Source organism: Ciconia boyciana, chromosome 20 (genome assembly GCF_034638445.1).
Source record: "Ciconia boyciana chromosome 20, ASM3463844v1, whole genome shotgun sequence".
Lineage (NCBI taxonomy): Eukaryota > Metazoa > Chordata > Aves > Ciconiiformes > Ciconiidae > Ciconia > Ciconia boyciana.
Genome location: NC_132953.1, coordinates 2,413,953 through 2,429,299, shown reverse-complemented (window position 1 = coordinate 2,429,299; position 15,347 = coordinate 2,413,953). Strand labels below are relative to the sequence as shown.

General features: G+C 48.4%; 1 protein-coding gene across 17 annotated transcripts in view; it reads left to right on the top strand.

Moving 5' to 3' along the window:
• SNX19 (sorting nexin 19) overlaps nt 1–15,347 on the top strand; it is a 132,023-nt gene that overhangs the window by 39,377 nt on the left and 77,299 nt on the right. For 13 of the 17 annotated variants that reach the window (XR_012045888.1, XR_012045892.1, XR_012045884.1 and 10 more), the window contains 3 exons: nt 196–288; nt 1,780–1,904; nt 3,102–3,201. The gene's annotated coding sequence lies outside the window, so the exon portion shown is untranslated. The remainder of the gene's footprint in view (nt 1–195; nt 289–1,779; nt 1,905–3,101; nt 3,202–15,347) is intronic. The other 4 variants (XR_012045885.1, XR_012045886.1, XR_012045889.1 and 1 more) reach the window with 1 other exon arrangement.

Genomic DNA, 15,347 nt, shown 5'->3' with positions numbered 1-15,347 from the left:
CAGAATCAAACTGACAAAACCCAAGATCTTGTTTGCAGTGTAGGAGAGAGAAGCAGGTTCTGCTTGGAAAGACAGAAGGGAGGAAGAAAATAGGGACGCCAGAGAACTCTCTTCTACCTATCATCTAGAAAATGAAGATATTTCTTAGTATGGTTAGTGTTTTGCTGTGTTAAGAAAATGTGTTTAATTTTGCAGGAAGCAAAACAGAGGAAGTGATATAGACACCCCAGCTACCCAGCATCACCACAACTGCGGTGGGAGATCTTAGCCAGTACTCAGAGAAGGCTGGTGAGTGAATCATAGCCAAAACCAGTCACCCATGGGCTAAGGAAAGAGATGGTCAGGCTCATCTGGGGATACGTAGATTGTCTGGAGAGAAAGAAGCAGAGACTCAAGAGACTGCCTGCAGTCACCAACGTCTGGGGAATAAGTAGGGTGCCACAGAAGTTTAAAAAATGATGAATATGCAACGTGCAATGAAATCAAAATGCACTTGGATGTACCTAGAATGCAAACTCCACGTAAAAACTTCGCCCTGCACTGAAAATGCACGCCGATGGCCATGTACGGATCTGTAAGAGCGCAGAGCTCCCTATTTGCACCAAGCCTTTCTGCTCCCGTTTCCCCTGAAGGCTGGGGGCCTCGGTGCCTTTTTCCTGGACGTGAAGCGCAGTCTCTCCACAACAGTCGTAATAAGTCTTGTGCTGTGCGGCGCACTAATGAAAAGCTGTGTGGGCCGGTCCCTAATTACAACCATCAGTTAAGCTGTCAGAGGGAGCTCTCAGCCTCGGTCGTTTCATTATTAGACTTTGGGCCTTGATGAGCTGCAATCAGGCATGAAAGTGCGACCTGAGCAGAGCCAGGGAGGTCTCCACTCCCCCACCAAGCTCGGGGACTTTAGTACTAGTCCTGGTTTCTCAGGTCCAGAGCTTTACCTATTGCACTGCAGGGTGGGAGCTGGGAGCAGAGAGGGGAAGGAGGAGGAGGAGGAGGAGGAAGAGGAGAGCTCCACGGGGCATGCGATCACCTTAGGCACAACCAGCCATCTCTCACACCTACATTTGCTGGCTTTTAGGGTCTGCAGGCTTCATCATTTTGAAAACAAGAAGCCATTGCTGTAACTCAGCACCTCCAACTTAGGCTTCCTGCATAAAAGCTTTAGGACTTTCAGTTATATACGTTTAGTTTCAATACGAATGCTATGCAGGGATGAGTCCAAGTCACGGTGTCTTTCAGCCACATCTGGATTTTGAAGTGCCCCAAAGGATGATGTTGGGGGACTCTGTCTCCACGTAGTGGTCCCTTTAAATTTCACACTAGACCCAGTGGAAAACAGACATGCAGATGGTGGGTTTTAATGACAACACCACCAGTTTATTTGAACTAGGGTCTTTATGGGGAGATGTGTTTGTTTTCTCAGACCACACATTATTAACTAATCCCTAGACTTTGTTTTTATAGTCTCATTGTGAGCAACTTCCCACTTTTCGCCCCTTTCCTCCGTCAAAACGTCTTTAGCTCCGCAGTTGTGTGTAAGGCATCCTAGCCTGCTGCTGCTCGGGATGGATTTCCATGCGGCAGTCCTGCCGTGGCTGCGGCTCCCCTTTCTAACTGGGAAAGTCAGGCTGGGAATTTCCTTGTGCTCTTTGGAAATGATCACCTACAGTCCCTATGCATCCCGTTCCCTCTTGGTACGAAGGGGTAATAAAATTTCTTTTGTCTTCCCTGTGTATCGGCCCCATTCTTATTCCAAAGCCCAGGTCTGTCTCCTTCTCCCAGCTTCTCCTCTTCCAGGACAAGACCGGCACTTGCTGCATGCCTGCGCTAAGTGGAGAAGAGCCCATTTGCAAAAGGCCCAAAGTGAAACACTTGCAAGACCGTCTTCTGAAGTATTCAGTTAAACCGTAAGTGCCACGAGAACAGGCTTCACTGTAAGCTTTTTGCTATTCCTTCATGGATTCAAGAAACCTTGAAGTAAGCGATCGCATTTTTGCAATTGTGGCTGCAAGTGCTGCGCAAAAGGCGCTGGGTAAAGCCAACGCAGGCTGCCCCGGCCGGCATGCCGGGGAAGGGATGGGATTTTGGGCAACGGCTTCTCCTCGCCAGGTTTCCCACCTGCGCCTTTTGCAGAGAATCTCCTCTGATCGCTTCCAGCCTTGGCCTGACAAACAGAAATCTGAAATGAAACAGCCTGTTCTGGAGGGATCGCGGGGGTCGGGGGGGTCTCTGTTGTATAGCCCCACACAGCTGTTAATCACCAAAATATCTCTGGCTCCCAGCAGCTGTCTGGTGTTTATCTTAGCCTGGATATCTACTGGCCGAGCCCACGGAGAGCAGGCTGTGCAGCCAAGCCAAATACAAACGGAAGACAGATAATGTGCACACAAGGGCGTGCACGTGTATTTTTGTGTGTGTGCGCGTACATATGCGTGTGTGTATACACGCAGGCTTTGTTTATATCCCGCTGCTGCGGCTGGAAGTGCACGCCAGTGGTTTGTGTTTGAAATGAACGTGTGATTTTGTGTTGGCACGTACAAGAAGGGAAGCCTAGTGTATATATGTTGTACAGGTGGTTTAGGTGTGTGCTTCCAGGTGCATGGCTGTGACTCAGATAAGATCTCTTGCACAATCATGCCCCGTGCTTTCTCTAAGCCTTATGAAGCTTTTTAGATAAAGTGGAAAAATACAGGGTTTCCCAAGTCTTCCAGTATCAGTCAGCCACAGAGGCTTTGAAGTGCATCTAAAAGGCAGTTCCCTGGGCCATCTGGGACGGTTTGGGAAACAAGGAGGAGGAAGAGGGCTAACAAAGTAAACTGTCCCACCTGCAGAAAAGAAGGAGGTCAACCTTGTGGCTCCAATTAACCTGTCCTCGCAGGGGTGTGAGGGCAACAAGTTTATATAAATCAGGCTCAGTGGAGGCTGAGTTTTTCAGGGCAGGGATGAGAAAGGCAGTTTTCTTGGTGTGTTTGATGTCTTCTTTGTGGTAAGAAGTTTGCAGTGACCTTGGAGATTTAAGGACTTGAGGAGCAGCAAGGAGGATGTGAGCGTGTTATACCCTGACTTTTCTGAAGACTTATACCTTTCTTTTTTCCTGTTTCCAGGTCTTTTCTGTAACAGTCGGAGCATCCTGAGCTACCACGTGGCAGCTTGGTGCCACGGAGAAAGTCCTCGCTGGATCTGAGTTGCTGCTTGTGCGATAAGGTAGGATTTGGGTGAACTTAGGGGATGGTGGGAAGTAACCAGAGCTTTCTTTTAATGAATTGTCAACTGCAAGTGTCCAGAGAAGCACAAGTCTGTGTTGCTGAAAGTTGTGAAGCTTCAAGCTAAAGGGTTTGCAGTTTTTATTTACCTAGCAGTTGGTTGTGTACTTAATCTTGTTTTGGAAAGAATGCTTGAGGTCCTTGTTGCTGCTGACTCTCCCCTGAGGTTTCAAAGGCCGTCAAGCACGGAGAGTTACAGAAGCTGGCTGTACGGGGTGGCGTGTGCCTTTGACTTTTCCGAGCCCTGAGGAAGGCTGACATCTTGCTGCTTCTTACACTGAGTTCTCCAGGGGCAGCTGCACAGGATAAGCTGCAGTGCTGGCTTTTGGAGGCTGTGTTTTTTGGTAGATGGGAAGCTGGAGGCCTGCGCTGAGCTGTGTTTTGGGCTGTGCGAGACTGAGTGAGGGGGTGTGCGTTTGCTTATCCCTAGTTTGCCTCTTGCTCTCTGAGTACAGTGAGTGCCTTGCGTAGAGATTGTGCAACAAAGGCCAGGGCTTCTTCCAAAGCAATTTGGCTTTCTTGGCTGTGAATGCCCGGCTTTCCTTCAGGTCCAACTCTGGTATTTATCAATTAACTTGCTCCAGATCCTGGGAACAGCCACAGCTGTCCTTCCCTTCAGCCTAGAGCACCCACTTCCTTCTGCCTTACCTCATCCTGCAATTACTGTCCCACAGGGCACCCTGGGCTGCAGCAGCCGGTACATCTGTCCTGTCTTCTGTGCACGCAGCAAAGCCTCCGAGGATAAAGGAATGGAAGAGAAAGAAGCCAGTTGCCCAGGAGTAGTGTTTAGGCAGAAACATGCTTGTGTTATGCACCTGGAGACAGTGGGGCTGAGCTTGTGGCATGGGAAGAAGCGGCGCAGGGAGCGGGGGCTGAAATGAGGGTAGCAAGCTGTCAGGATGCTTCTGCTGGAGGCTCGGTGAAGAAAAGCAATCGCAGGAGAGAGGTTTTAGTGGCTCCTGTTCTCACCAAAAATGACAAACCCCTGGGCTCTCTAGCCAGAGCCTTTGCTGTAGGTGAGAGACTTCTCCAAAGGGAGAGACCAGCTTTCTGGAAGGCAGAGGACAGGAAGGGAGGAGTTCATCTGGACCAGACTCTCTAATAACTAACTAGTCAGCTGTTTCTTAATGTGCTGAGAGGATGTGGGAGCCCACGGGTTTGCTGAAATGTATGTGCAACGATTGCTCCTTCTGAAGAGCCAAGAGTCTCTTGAACAGCAGAGGTGCCGTCCCCTTCCTCTCCCCCATGAAACACCGTGCTTAGCTCACAGCCAGGAGGGGCAGGGCGTTTTGGATGGCCACACAGCAGCGTTAATACGCTGCCCTGCAGAGGGGAGTAAAGGTGGGGAGGGTTCAGTGCTGGAGAAACACTCTGCACAGAAACACTGCTGTGCGTTAGGGAGATGATGGTGGAAACAGCTCAGGAGGCATCTTGATGACAGGCACAGCCTAGAACTGTGTCCGCTCTGGGTTTTTTTTTTCTTGCAACCTTACTTCCAGCTTTGTAATGGGGAGCATAACCTCTGGCTTTGCTTCATCAGATGTGCCTGCAGCAAAGCTAAATAGAGCTGACAGACTGGGGCTCTGCTATTTCTCTGGAGCTAGCACAGCATGAAGGAGGTGTGGAGACATGTCTTAAGAGTCCTGATGCTCAAGATATCTGTCACCTGTGGGACTGGCAATAGTAGTGCAGATGGAGCAGCATGTTAGCCTGGCCCCCTTCCCACCCCAGAGGTAGAGAGGCACCTAAAATCTTGAGGGAAACTGCCAGGCTTCTGTGTCTTAGCGTGGGTCCTGTGCAAGCAGTGGGATGTAGAGGGAGAGTGGCCTAGCACTGCCACTGAGACAGCCCCTGCCAGCCAGAGAGCAGAGGGGAAGTGGAACAATAACACTATCCCCTGGTGATGGCTTACAATTGAAATCAGCTGCCTGCCTGCTGAAAACAGAGGGGCTGGGAAGACCTGCCTTGAAGGCTGTGGAGCAGCAGTAAGGTGATACGCTGAGAAAATATAATATTCTTAACTGCCGGAGTGCTGCTGCTCTTCCTCAGCTTCCCACATGGTCCTTGGTCACCATCACCAGGGTTTATGGCATCCGTGCCCCATCCCACCCTGATGTGCAGGGACAGACTTCTGTCCCCCCTTGGTGAGGGGTATCCCACTTGGGCATGAAGACTTTTGATCGGCTGCCCCCCCACCCTTGTTCTCTTAGGGAGAACAAGGCAGAGCTGCTGCCCAGCTGCTGTCAGTGGGGGTCCTGTGGATATTGGCATCTCAAAATCCCCTCTTCCTTGCTGAGCTATTGAGCTTGTGCTGTTCCTGGTCCCGACGTGTTCAGGGAGCAGACATCCTGCTCTTCTCCATCCTCTCAGTGTCCCTTTGCTGATGTTTAGTGTCAGTTGAGAACATTTGGTAGCCCGCTGTGCAAGTCACCATGCGAAGACAACATGCTTCCCATAAACATAGACAAGGGCATGGTTGCCTGCTTTAATGTGCTCTAATTTAAACAAAATGGTGTTTTCAAAAGAGTTCGGTGGATTTTGTTGCAGGAGGCAGTAACTCCCTGTAGTTAGAAAGGGCTTTTTCTTGTAGAGGGAGGATTCTGGCTTTGAGTTAAGCCTGCAGGTTGCTGAGTTGGGCAAGTCTTAGAAGCAGAGCCTCTATAGAAACGTATATGAGCCCTCCTGTACCAGCGGGTCCTGCAGGCACACAGCTCGCCTTCCCGCTGTACTGTGAACTTCAGTGTGGCTCTGCTGATGCCTGGAGGGGGGACTTGACACTGGAGTCTGCTGGCACTGGTCCCAGTCAGGTTCAAGGTCACTTCTATGGACCTGAGCTGCATTCAAAACAATCACCTAGGTGTGAAAAAATCCACTGCCTGGTCCCTGTTCCCTGGGCTCCCTAGCCCCCACCCAGTGTATTTTTTAAATATTCCTAATGAGCTGTCATTTTGGCCAGGGCTCACTTGGCGATTTAAGGATGGGGGTAACAATGAGACCACAATGTGCAGGCAGAGGAAAAGGAGTGAGGGGCTTTCTGCTGGTTTATTTTTTTCCCCCTGATTGGTCTTTTCTGTAGTTGTTTTGAGTCCTGCAGTGATTTCTAACAGCTGGCCCAGCTATCATCCCGATCGTGTTGCTCTGTGCTTCAGCGAGCTGGGGGGACTTGGCAACCCGGCAGCTGTCCCGGAGCCTGAGCCATGAATGAGCTCAGAGGGGGAAGGAGAGAGGCTTGGATGGGAGAAACCGTGTTTGTGGTGGTTTTTTTAGTGAGAGGCTGACAGTGTTGACTGGATCCAGGCACAGCCCAAGCAGGTGCTGTGTGTGCTTTGCCCTTCCATGTTTCTCCTCCCTTGACCGCGTGGGTGCACAGACCCTCCTGCAGCACTTGGGGTGAGGCATGGTCAGAAGGAACACCCCAAGTCCAGCCTGTGTCTGACCCATCACTGCAGCACTTGGCTCTGGGCACGGCTCACACCTGCCCTGGGAACTCGCATGTAGTTCTGCCAATATACGCCAGTGCTGATTGTCAACAGGTCTTGGATCTTTCCACTCTGATGCCCCACACGGAGATATTTTTTTTAAGCTGTGCTTTCAGACTTCAGCAATTCAACCTGCTGACAGCCTGCCTTATGTTTTATGCTACAGATCCTAAATGACAGAGCTGCATCTAAAGGCGTTTCTTTTGACCGAGATCCACAGTGCCTCTCGCAGCATCCTTCTGTCCAGTGCAGCACTGTCCCTTGATATCAGACCATGCCTAATATCTTGAGTTCATAGAATCGTAGAATCATTAAGGTTGGAAAAGACCTCTAGGATTATCTAGTCCCACCATCAGCCCAACAGTTGATGTGCTGTGTGAAGTTACGAGGTTACCTTCTACCACGCACAAGGTAGGGGGGAGCTTTTCAGCCCCTGTTCCACACTCGTGTCCTCGAGCATACATCTCAAGCTGAGGTGGTGCATGGGGTGTGTGTTTAAACAGTTTCCTTAAAATGATCTCTATCAACTGTTGTAGCACAGTGTGAGGGTGTGATTCCTGTCTTGCAGAGCCTAAAGCACTCAGCAGACATAGTGATCCCCCACTAAAATGTGGTTTGCAAAACAAAACCCCCTGGTCTGCAGAAACTGCCAGACTGCCATGTCTGAGTCGGTGTGTTGTGAACTGGGGGCAAACCAGAGAAATGTGTTACTGCGTTCTTCTCAAGCGCAAAGAGTTTGGCGAAGTACCACAGGCTACTGCTTTTAAATAGCTCATCTTTAAATAGGTTGCTGTCTCCATTACCAAGGGCATGTCTGCTTTCCTGGAGGGTACTGGAGGTTTCACTTTAAACGCAGTCACCTTGGGATTCTTTGGAGATGTTGATGATGTGTGGCAGGATGATCTCCAGTACACAGCATGCAAATGGTAGAAAAGGCTGAAACCAAAACTCCTGTGAGACTGTGCATGCTGTGAGCTTTAATACTCAAGAAAATGAGGGGCTGCTTTTCTTTCCTCTAGATGCAGGCTGTGTCAATGGGTCTTCACGCTTGCTCTGCCATTCCCCTTTCCCAGCAAGGCTTGACTTCCCTGAATTCTGATATAAGCTCCTTGCAGCACGCTGCAATCCCGTGCAGACGCGAGGTTGGCTGCTCTGCCTTCATCTTAGCCGTTGGCATCTGGAAAGCTCCTGGCTTGGACCTGTGTGGTGCTGGCAGGTGTGTGTTAATCCTGACCTGCGTCTTGCCTGCTCTTTCCATGGTGACACTGCTCTTCCATCCTTTCGTAGCTCACCCCCCAAAATGAAGTTCTGCTGGACCTATCAGTTTTGATTTGTGCTGGCTGCTGCAGGTGTTATCAAGGATGATGCTCTGTGTGCACTCCACTCTTTCTCTACTGCTGTGCTACAGCACATCTGCCCTGATGTGCTGCACTCCTGCTGAGAGACGATGAGAGATCAGATGTTCATGCTGCGCTGAGCGGGCTGCCTTGCTTTTGGAAGGGATAGGCTAAACTGGCCAAGCCTAATGCTGTGGTAAAGTGGTGTTAAATTGGTGGTTGTTTTGGGGCTTCTCAGGGCTTGTTTTCTTTTGAGCTCTGCCCTTTGGGACCGCGAGAGAATGTAAGCAAATTGCAAAGTGGGTCAGTGGCAAACCCCAGGCCATGGCAGTTTTCAGCCGTGCGCTATAAATGAGCAAGTCTGCAGCTCTGTGAACAAACAACCTTTTATACCTTAATGGTTATTGCAGATGCCAGGTCCCCGCTCGGGTCTTTCCAGGCATCTGCCCAGGCAGATGCTGTGCTCTGGCAGGGAACAGGCCAGGAACTAGCTGCAGTGTTGGAAAGCTAACCAATAATTGTATGTGGAAATAATACGCTTCTCCTGGGTTTATTTAGATGCAAGTGCCCTAGCGCTCTTCTGAGTGCATCTGTGCTACCGAGCAGGTACAGCAAGAAGCTTTTGGGTATGCACCTGACACTGCTTTTTCCCAGCTGCTTGCTTTGGGGCTGGGAGAGGTGGGCAGAGGAGCAGGATGTGGTGCTTTTATAAGTCATGGTTGTGAACTGACTGCGGGGAGGTAGCCTTCATTCTTCAACATAAAGGGGAATTGCAGTAGTGAGGTCCATGCTTAAATTAAGACAGGTGAGTGCAAAAGGGGTTGTTGGATGAGGTTGCAGTGTTTACTACAAGAGGGCTGGATGTATATTCTCTTGGTTGTGGCTATAAACACCATAGATACCTTAAGCTGTCTGGCATGCAGCTATTTCTGCTAAGATTAAGTTGAAATAGGAGTTTTAACGGTATGACATTGAACTTTGAGTAAGGCTTTGGCTCTGTCACAACTTTCTTCTGCAGTCGAGAGGAGGTAGCTCCAGCCTCTGTGCTGCTTTTTCTAACAATAAACCGTGCTTTGAGGTGTACAGCAGAAGAGCACTAAAAGCTGAACTCCCTGCAAGTTATTTCCTTTGAGCTCTTGATTACGCTATAGCTCATGCATCCCCTGTATGATCCAGGATGGATGATGTTCCATCCATTTCTTTTGAATACCTCATGGATCTCTAACAGCTGCAAGCAATTTATTTTGGGTATAATCAGTTAATGTTTTGGTGAAGTGCTTTGAAGATGTACAGCATCCTCAAATGCTGAGTATTGTTTCATTATTATTACTATTTAACATCTCTACGTAGCTGAACTACTGTCAGACATCCTCACTTAATGAAGTATTTGGTGTCTGGATGTTTTCCGCAAAGGCAGATTTTTGGCGAAGGGGATGGTGGAATGATATAATAGAGTTTGCAGTTATATAGTACCTGTCATCTGAGTCTCTCAACGTGCTTTCAGGCACAAGTTAATGCTCACCACTTGGTAGGGCAGTCTGGCTGTCCATCTCTGTGCAGATGGGGAGGCTGAGGAGGAAAAGTGTGACCTTTCTGAGGTCACACAGGAGGGGATTAGACCCAGATTCTCCAGAACCTGCTCTCCCCACTGCGCTAACACAGTGTCCTTTCACTGCGACTCTACCACTGGCCTGATAGGAACCCACCCTGCTCCTTATGAAAGGATCTGGCAAATATAACTTCTATGTGCTTGCTTTGGGTCAAGAAGCATGCAGCTTGGGTTTGCTGCCATTGCAAAAGGTTGTGTACTGTGGCGGCTGAAGTCCAAAGTGGTACAAGACATACAGAGTAAATAGGAAAGCAAGACCGAGTGACTTCTGAAGTCATGCAAGTTTGGAGTCAGCTTTCTGTCACCAGCGTATGGCTTGTGGTATTTGCTTTTTCTTCTTGTAATGGCAGCTGGAGAATAGGCATTGATTATGTTATTTAGTTTGCTTGCTGGCCAGCCAGACTCCTAGCAGAACTCCCCAAAGAGCTGCCATTTGGGATGCTATGGGAAACCAGTCTGACCAGAGGCCGCCCATCAGTATAAATCACCCTTCTGGGATGGATGGCTGGGCAGTGTTGTCAGTCTGAATTCGTACCTCTGGTCAGGGCAGACCAGAGCAGCTTTCCTCGCCTCTCCCGTGGCTGTTCAAACTGATTGCTGTCAATCCCCCACCTTTCACCAGCAACAAAAGTGCTTAAAAATTGAAGAGGTGATATTAGGAGATACAGCCATGGGACTCTAGCATGCAGTCCATCATGTCTTAGACATTAACATCTAGTCTAGAAGACTTGGAAAGCAGTTTTTCCCCCACGTGCATCCCCCAACCCACCCCAGAGACAACATATAGCATGGAAACAAAAAAAAAGTTAACTGGCGCTGCTATTCTGACAGATAAAGAGCAACTCTTCATAAAGGACCTCTGTGTTTTTCTTCCTGCCAAGAATCATTTAAACAGTGGTCATTAGCGACTTATCTTTCCTAAAACACTAGTGAAAGCTGACGTCTCGGCGAGAGACCCCATCAGTCAATGTGCTGTGGTGGAGAACAGCTGTCTATAGCTACAGCTGTTTGCACCCTACATGCGTGAATCCCCCTCCCTTAGACACATGCTGGGACGTGGTATTTACAGCTCACTCCTAGGCTCATGTATTCCTCGTAGCAAAGCGAGGGGTGACTGACAGTCCAAACAATGCGAGCAGGGAAAATTCCTCCTGCTTACTCATAGGTTTTTGCAGGAGCTTGATCAAAGCCCTGCTCCTCCCAGGGAAAACTCTGCCTGATAACCAGGCATTACAAACAACCATCAGCTGGGGTGAAAATGGCCCTAAAGAGCCATCAGTGGGACTGGGAATTGGGCTGCATATCCTGAGAGCTATGGAGCCTGTTCACCACTGGCAGCATATTTATCTTCCTAACATGCTCGTTAAGAAAACAATGTTATCTATGCATCTTAAAGGTAGGGAATAAAGAGACTATTAGCTGCCTGAAAGTCTCCTTGGTCCCTGTGTCTCCAGTTGGTGCTTTACTGGGGTCTCCGAATCGCTCTTAAATGTCCCTTGCTCCCCATTTCACCCGCTGCAGGGACTTGAAAGGGATTTAAGGTGGCTCAATATGGCCCTTAACGATTGCCACAAGAGTGCATCCCAGGGAAGGGATGCCAACCAAGGGTTTCAGACCTTGGTGCCTTGTAAAAGTCCATGCAAAACCCTTGCAGGGTTAAATCTACGGGTTTGCTAGCTGAGAGTTTTCAGGTTCCTTGTCTGTGCCAGGTTTATGCATTAAGATGTCTACTGGAGGCAACGCTGTCACAGGATCATCTCTCCTGGTCGGTGAGCTGAAGTTCAGGACTGGCTGCCGGATAAGCTGAACCATCCCAGAATTTGCCTGGAACTTTAATGGCTGGTTTAGGACTGTTAAACTTGAAACCAATCAAGCTAAACTTGAAATCTATCTACTTTCTGAACTTTTCTTTCCTTGCTTGTTCAAATACTGGGAGGTAAGCCAGCTCTGGAAATGAAGTCACTTTTGAAAATGGCTGCTCTCCCCAGAAGGAGGCTCTGAAAATTCCCATTGTAATTTAAAGTGATCTTTTTTGAAAAAAAAAAAAAAAGAATCTGATGAACTTGGCCCCTGAATCAGTCCCTCCCAGCTCTCCTCAAATTAAAAAGAAGAAAAAAGAGACACTGGCACTGCAAGACTTTTTTTATGACACAGATTTTATTGCGTAGGATTCAGCGCATTGACAGGCTATAAAAGTTTATTGAAAGCAGATACAGGCTGTCAGTGGGCTGACCGATGCCCCTGGCTGGGATGCATCCTCAGGCTTCTGGTGGACGGATCTGGCTTTGTGGTTTTTCTTCTGCATTTTGACTGGATCATCGCCAGGGAGAATTTCCTGAAGGGGGAATGCCCACCGTGAACCACCAGCATTGGCAAAGGAGCGTGAGTCATTCCTGTGCTGACAAGTTTTGTGGCGAGTCTTTTGGGGCTAAACATGTGTGAGGTTTTACATGCAAGTAGGTCTCTCCCTGGCAGCTAGCTAGCACTTCGATTAATATTCCTGTTAGTGCAAGGCCAGCCTCTGATACCCCTTCAGCATCCCGTATGAAGTGTACCCGTTCTTCTGCGAAAGAGAAGCATCCATGTCACAAAGCCCACCAGACTGGGAGAAAACCAAGGTCTTGTACTGTTACTTGTGTGTAGACGGAACCTTCTCTTGGGACTCTACTTGAGTCCCAAAATTACTTTTTGTTTCAGGGGAAGGCTGGTTATTCAACTGAGTTGCAAGTAACTGCTTTTGGAGTACAGTGCCTTTCCCAAGCCAGGGCAAAAGTAGAAGAGGATAACAGCTTCATCTGTAAAATAGGAATATGGCTAGATCTGCTTATTATGGTGGTTGAAAATGGAAGTAGCTGAGATGAACGTCTGCACGATCGTTAATAAATGCCTGTGTGGGCACCTTGCTGGGGTGCATGAGGCTCTTGATGCAAAACATCATGGCTAAGGTGATAGGAGCAAACTGCAGCTCGCCCCTCTTAATTCCTGACTGCTTGCTTCTGCAAACTGCCTGGTGCACCTGTAGCATGAGTTTGACTTGCTGTAGGTGCATAGAAAGAAAGAGCTGAAAGGTGTCAGGGATTACCCACCAAAGCTGGTGCTAGCTCATCCCTCTGGGGCTTTGCGGTTTATTCCAGCAGCAGCCTTTGGTGATTTGGACCGAGGTGCCTTGTCATGAACAGCGAGGACAAAAGAGCTGGCTTACCTTCACGTCTGCTGCCCCTGTTAAGAAGGCAGCTTCATGTTGAACTGCTGCAGCAAAGTTTGTCAGAAATGGAGTCGGGGTCCTGAAAGTGGTGAGCAGGGCGCCAGATTTGATGCGTTCACAGGTCAGTGAACTTAAATAACTACATGCCTTTGAGATCTTTTGGAGACCCCTAGTAAAAAAGGGCTGTATCCAGTTGCCAGACCCCTCACCTTGTTGGCCCATGCCAGTTTGGATGTGCTGTCAGAAATCATTTGCTAGTGGACTAGCATTAGGTAAGAACCCTGTTTTTGTATCCACAACAGTATTGGATCAAGGTTGCCGCGTGTCATTTCATCACTCTGGCAAACGACAAGCTCAGGGCTTGGAGTGTGGAACCTTATTTTTAATAAAGGAAAAATCTTTGCACTTCTATTCTGCATCTGTCAGCGATCTCACTTGGCTGAGCCCTGGAGGAGTTCATCTGGCCCTCATGTTAAGGAAAACCAACAAATTAGTACAGATGTTTTTCTGAGAGCTACGGGGATCAGGGATCAGTGATTTAATACTGCCTGATATTTGATAGGGGACGCCCAGGGAATATGTGCTGGAAACCAGGAAGTAATATTACATGAAATCAAAATATAAATATGTTCCTAAAGGTTTAGGTAATTTTTTGCAATTTCCCCTTGTATAGTCTTAAATGAGGTCTCTCCTTCTCCTCCTGTTCTTCGTGCACTTGTTCATGTAGGAGGCTCATTCCTCCTGAGCTGGATTCAGAAATCCATTGAGTAAAATGGAGGCTTTCCGTGTGTGTTTGTGTGCTTTAGCTCAGCTGAGGAGCACACATTAAAAACCAAGATGCTTCTGGAGGAAGGAAGGGAAACTCAGAGGTGAGGGAGGAAGTAGCCCTAACAACCATGGGTACAAGTTTGCCTTGAGGAAGCATTCAGACTTTGGGATATGCCGTTCATTGTGCCCTCCCTGCTTCTTCCGACCCTGAGAATTCACAAGGATCAGTTGGTGAAAATATGTGCAACTGCAGTCCCAAACACAGGGATGAGCGGAATGAAACCCGAGACCAAAACCAGCTTTGATTTTTGGCTCCCCAGAGTATGTTTTGTAGTCCTCTGACATGGCCTAACAGGTAGTACTAGCTTTTAGCTGCTCTGTAGTTCAAGCAGGCAAATAAGGCTGTGAGATGCTAGCTCTAAGTCCTTCTGAGCTGTGCCGAACTTCAAGTGACCATTGGACCAAATGACACTTTAGTTCACAGCCCCTGCTGAGATACCTCTTTAAGAAGAGACAGCATGGTGGTGGGAGATCACAAGGCAGAGCTTTTCTTGTCGATAGGCCAACAAGCTATTTTTCTGAAGGATTTGGGGGGTTGCTGGATTCCTGGTGGTCTGAAAGGGCAGCAGTGTGGTGTCTTTTGGCATTTTGTATTCAGGCATGTGTATAAGGTGTGAAACCAAATGTAGAAAAGGAAGGTAAATTCATTTTTCATGAGTTTTGAATTTAGGTAACTTCTCTGAGTAGACCTATCGTGACCATAAGGAGTATCTGCAGTTGTTCTTGATGGTTCTGACTTGACACTTAGGACCTCGTGATGTGTCACACTGGTGAGTCTTTGCCTGCCACATCTCCACCGTGGGCCTTCTGTATTGCTCAATGGCTTCACCACTGCTGGGTTGGGTTTACTGATACCTAAGTAACTCACAGCAAGAGAATTTATTCACACCCTCCAAAAACCACAAGATATGGAAAATTAATGTTATTCTTGACTCTCAAAAACATAACAGTAACTGAGATGAAGTCATGTAGGCTCAGCAATGACCATCAGGGGGATTTTGAAATTGTTCACAGACCCTCTATCAGTCCCTGAGATGCCCAGGGTAGCCCAGCTGTTTGGCAGAGCGGGAGTGATATCTGACGTGCGTAGCTGTGTGCTAACAATTTGAGAGTGAAGAATGAGTTTTTTCCCCAACTTGCCACTGTTCCACCTGGGGCTGGCAGGGACTTCCATGCAGGCATAAATCAAGGGGAAGATGACAGGGTTGTGGCTGAAGGTTTTTTGGCTCCTGGGTTGGAAAACTGGCCTTTTCGTAAAGGTCGCACCATAGCTGACCTCCCAGGAAGGGGTGAGGGAGGAGGGCTGCTGCTGAGCCTCAGGCAGGGCAGAGATGTTGCTGGAGATGAAGCGCATCCTTTGTGTAATATCGGACCCAAAAGCATTAGGCAGTTTGGCTGTTCATCACCCATTGCTTCATACCGGAAGATGACACGAACAGCAACTTTACTTATTTCCCCACATTTCTCTTCTTACCCTTGGGCAAGGACCCAAAGCCTTCACAATGTGTAATGAATTTACTAGTCCCTTACCAGTGGGATATTGTTGTGTTCTGGCTCTGGCTGCCATTTCTGAGTGTCAGAGGCACATCTTTTGGTGTGTACCTGGAAGCATCTCTGGTATTCGTGCTT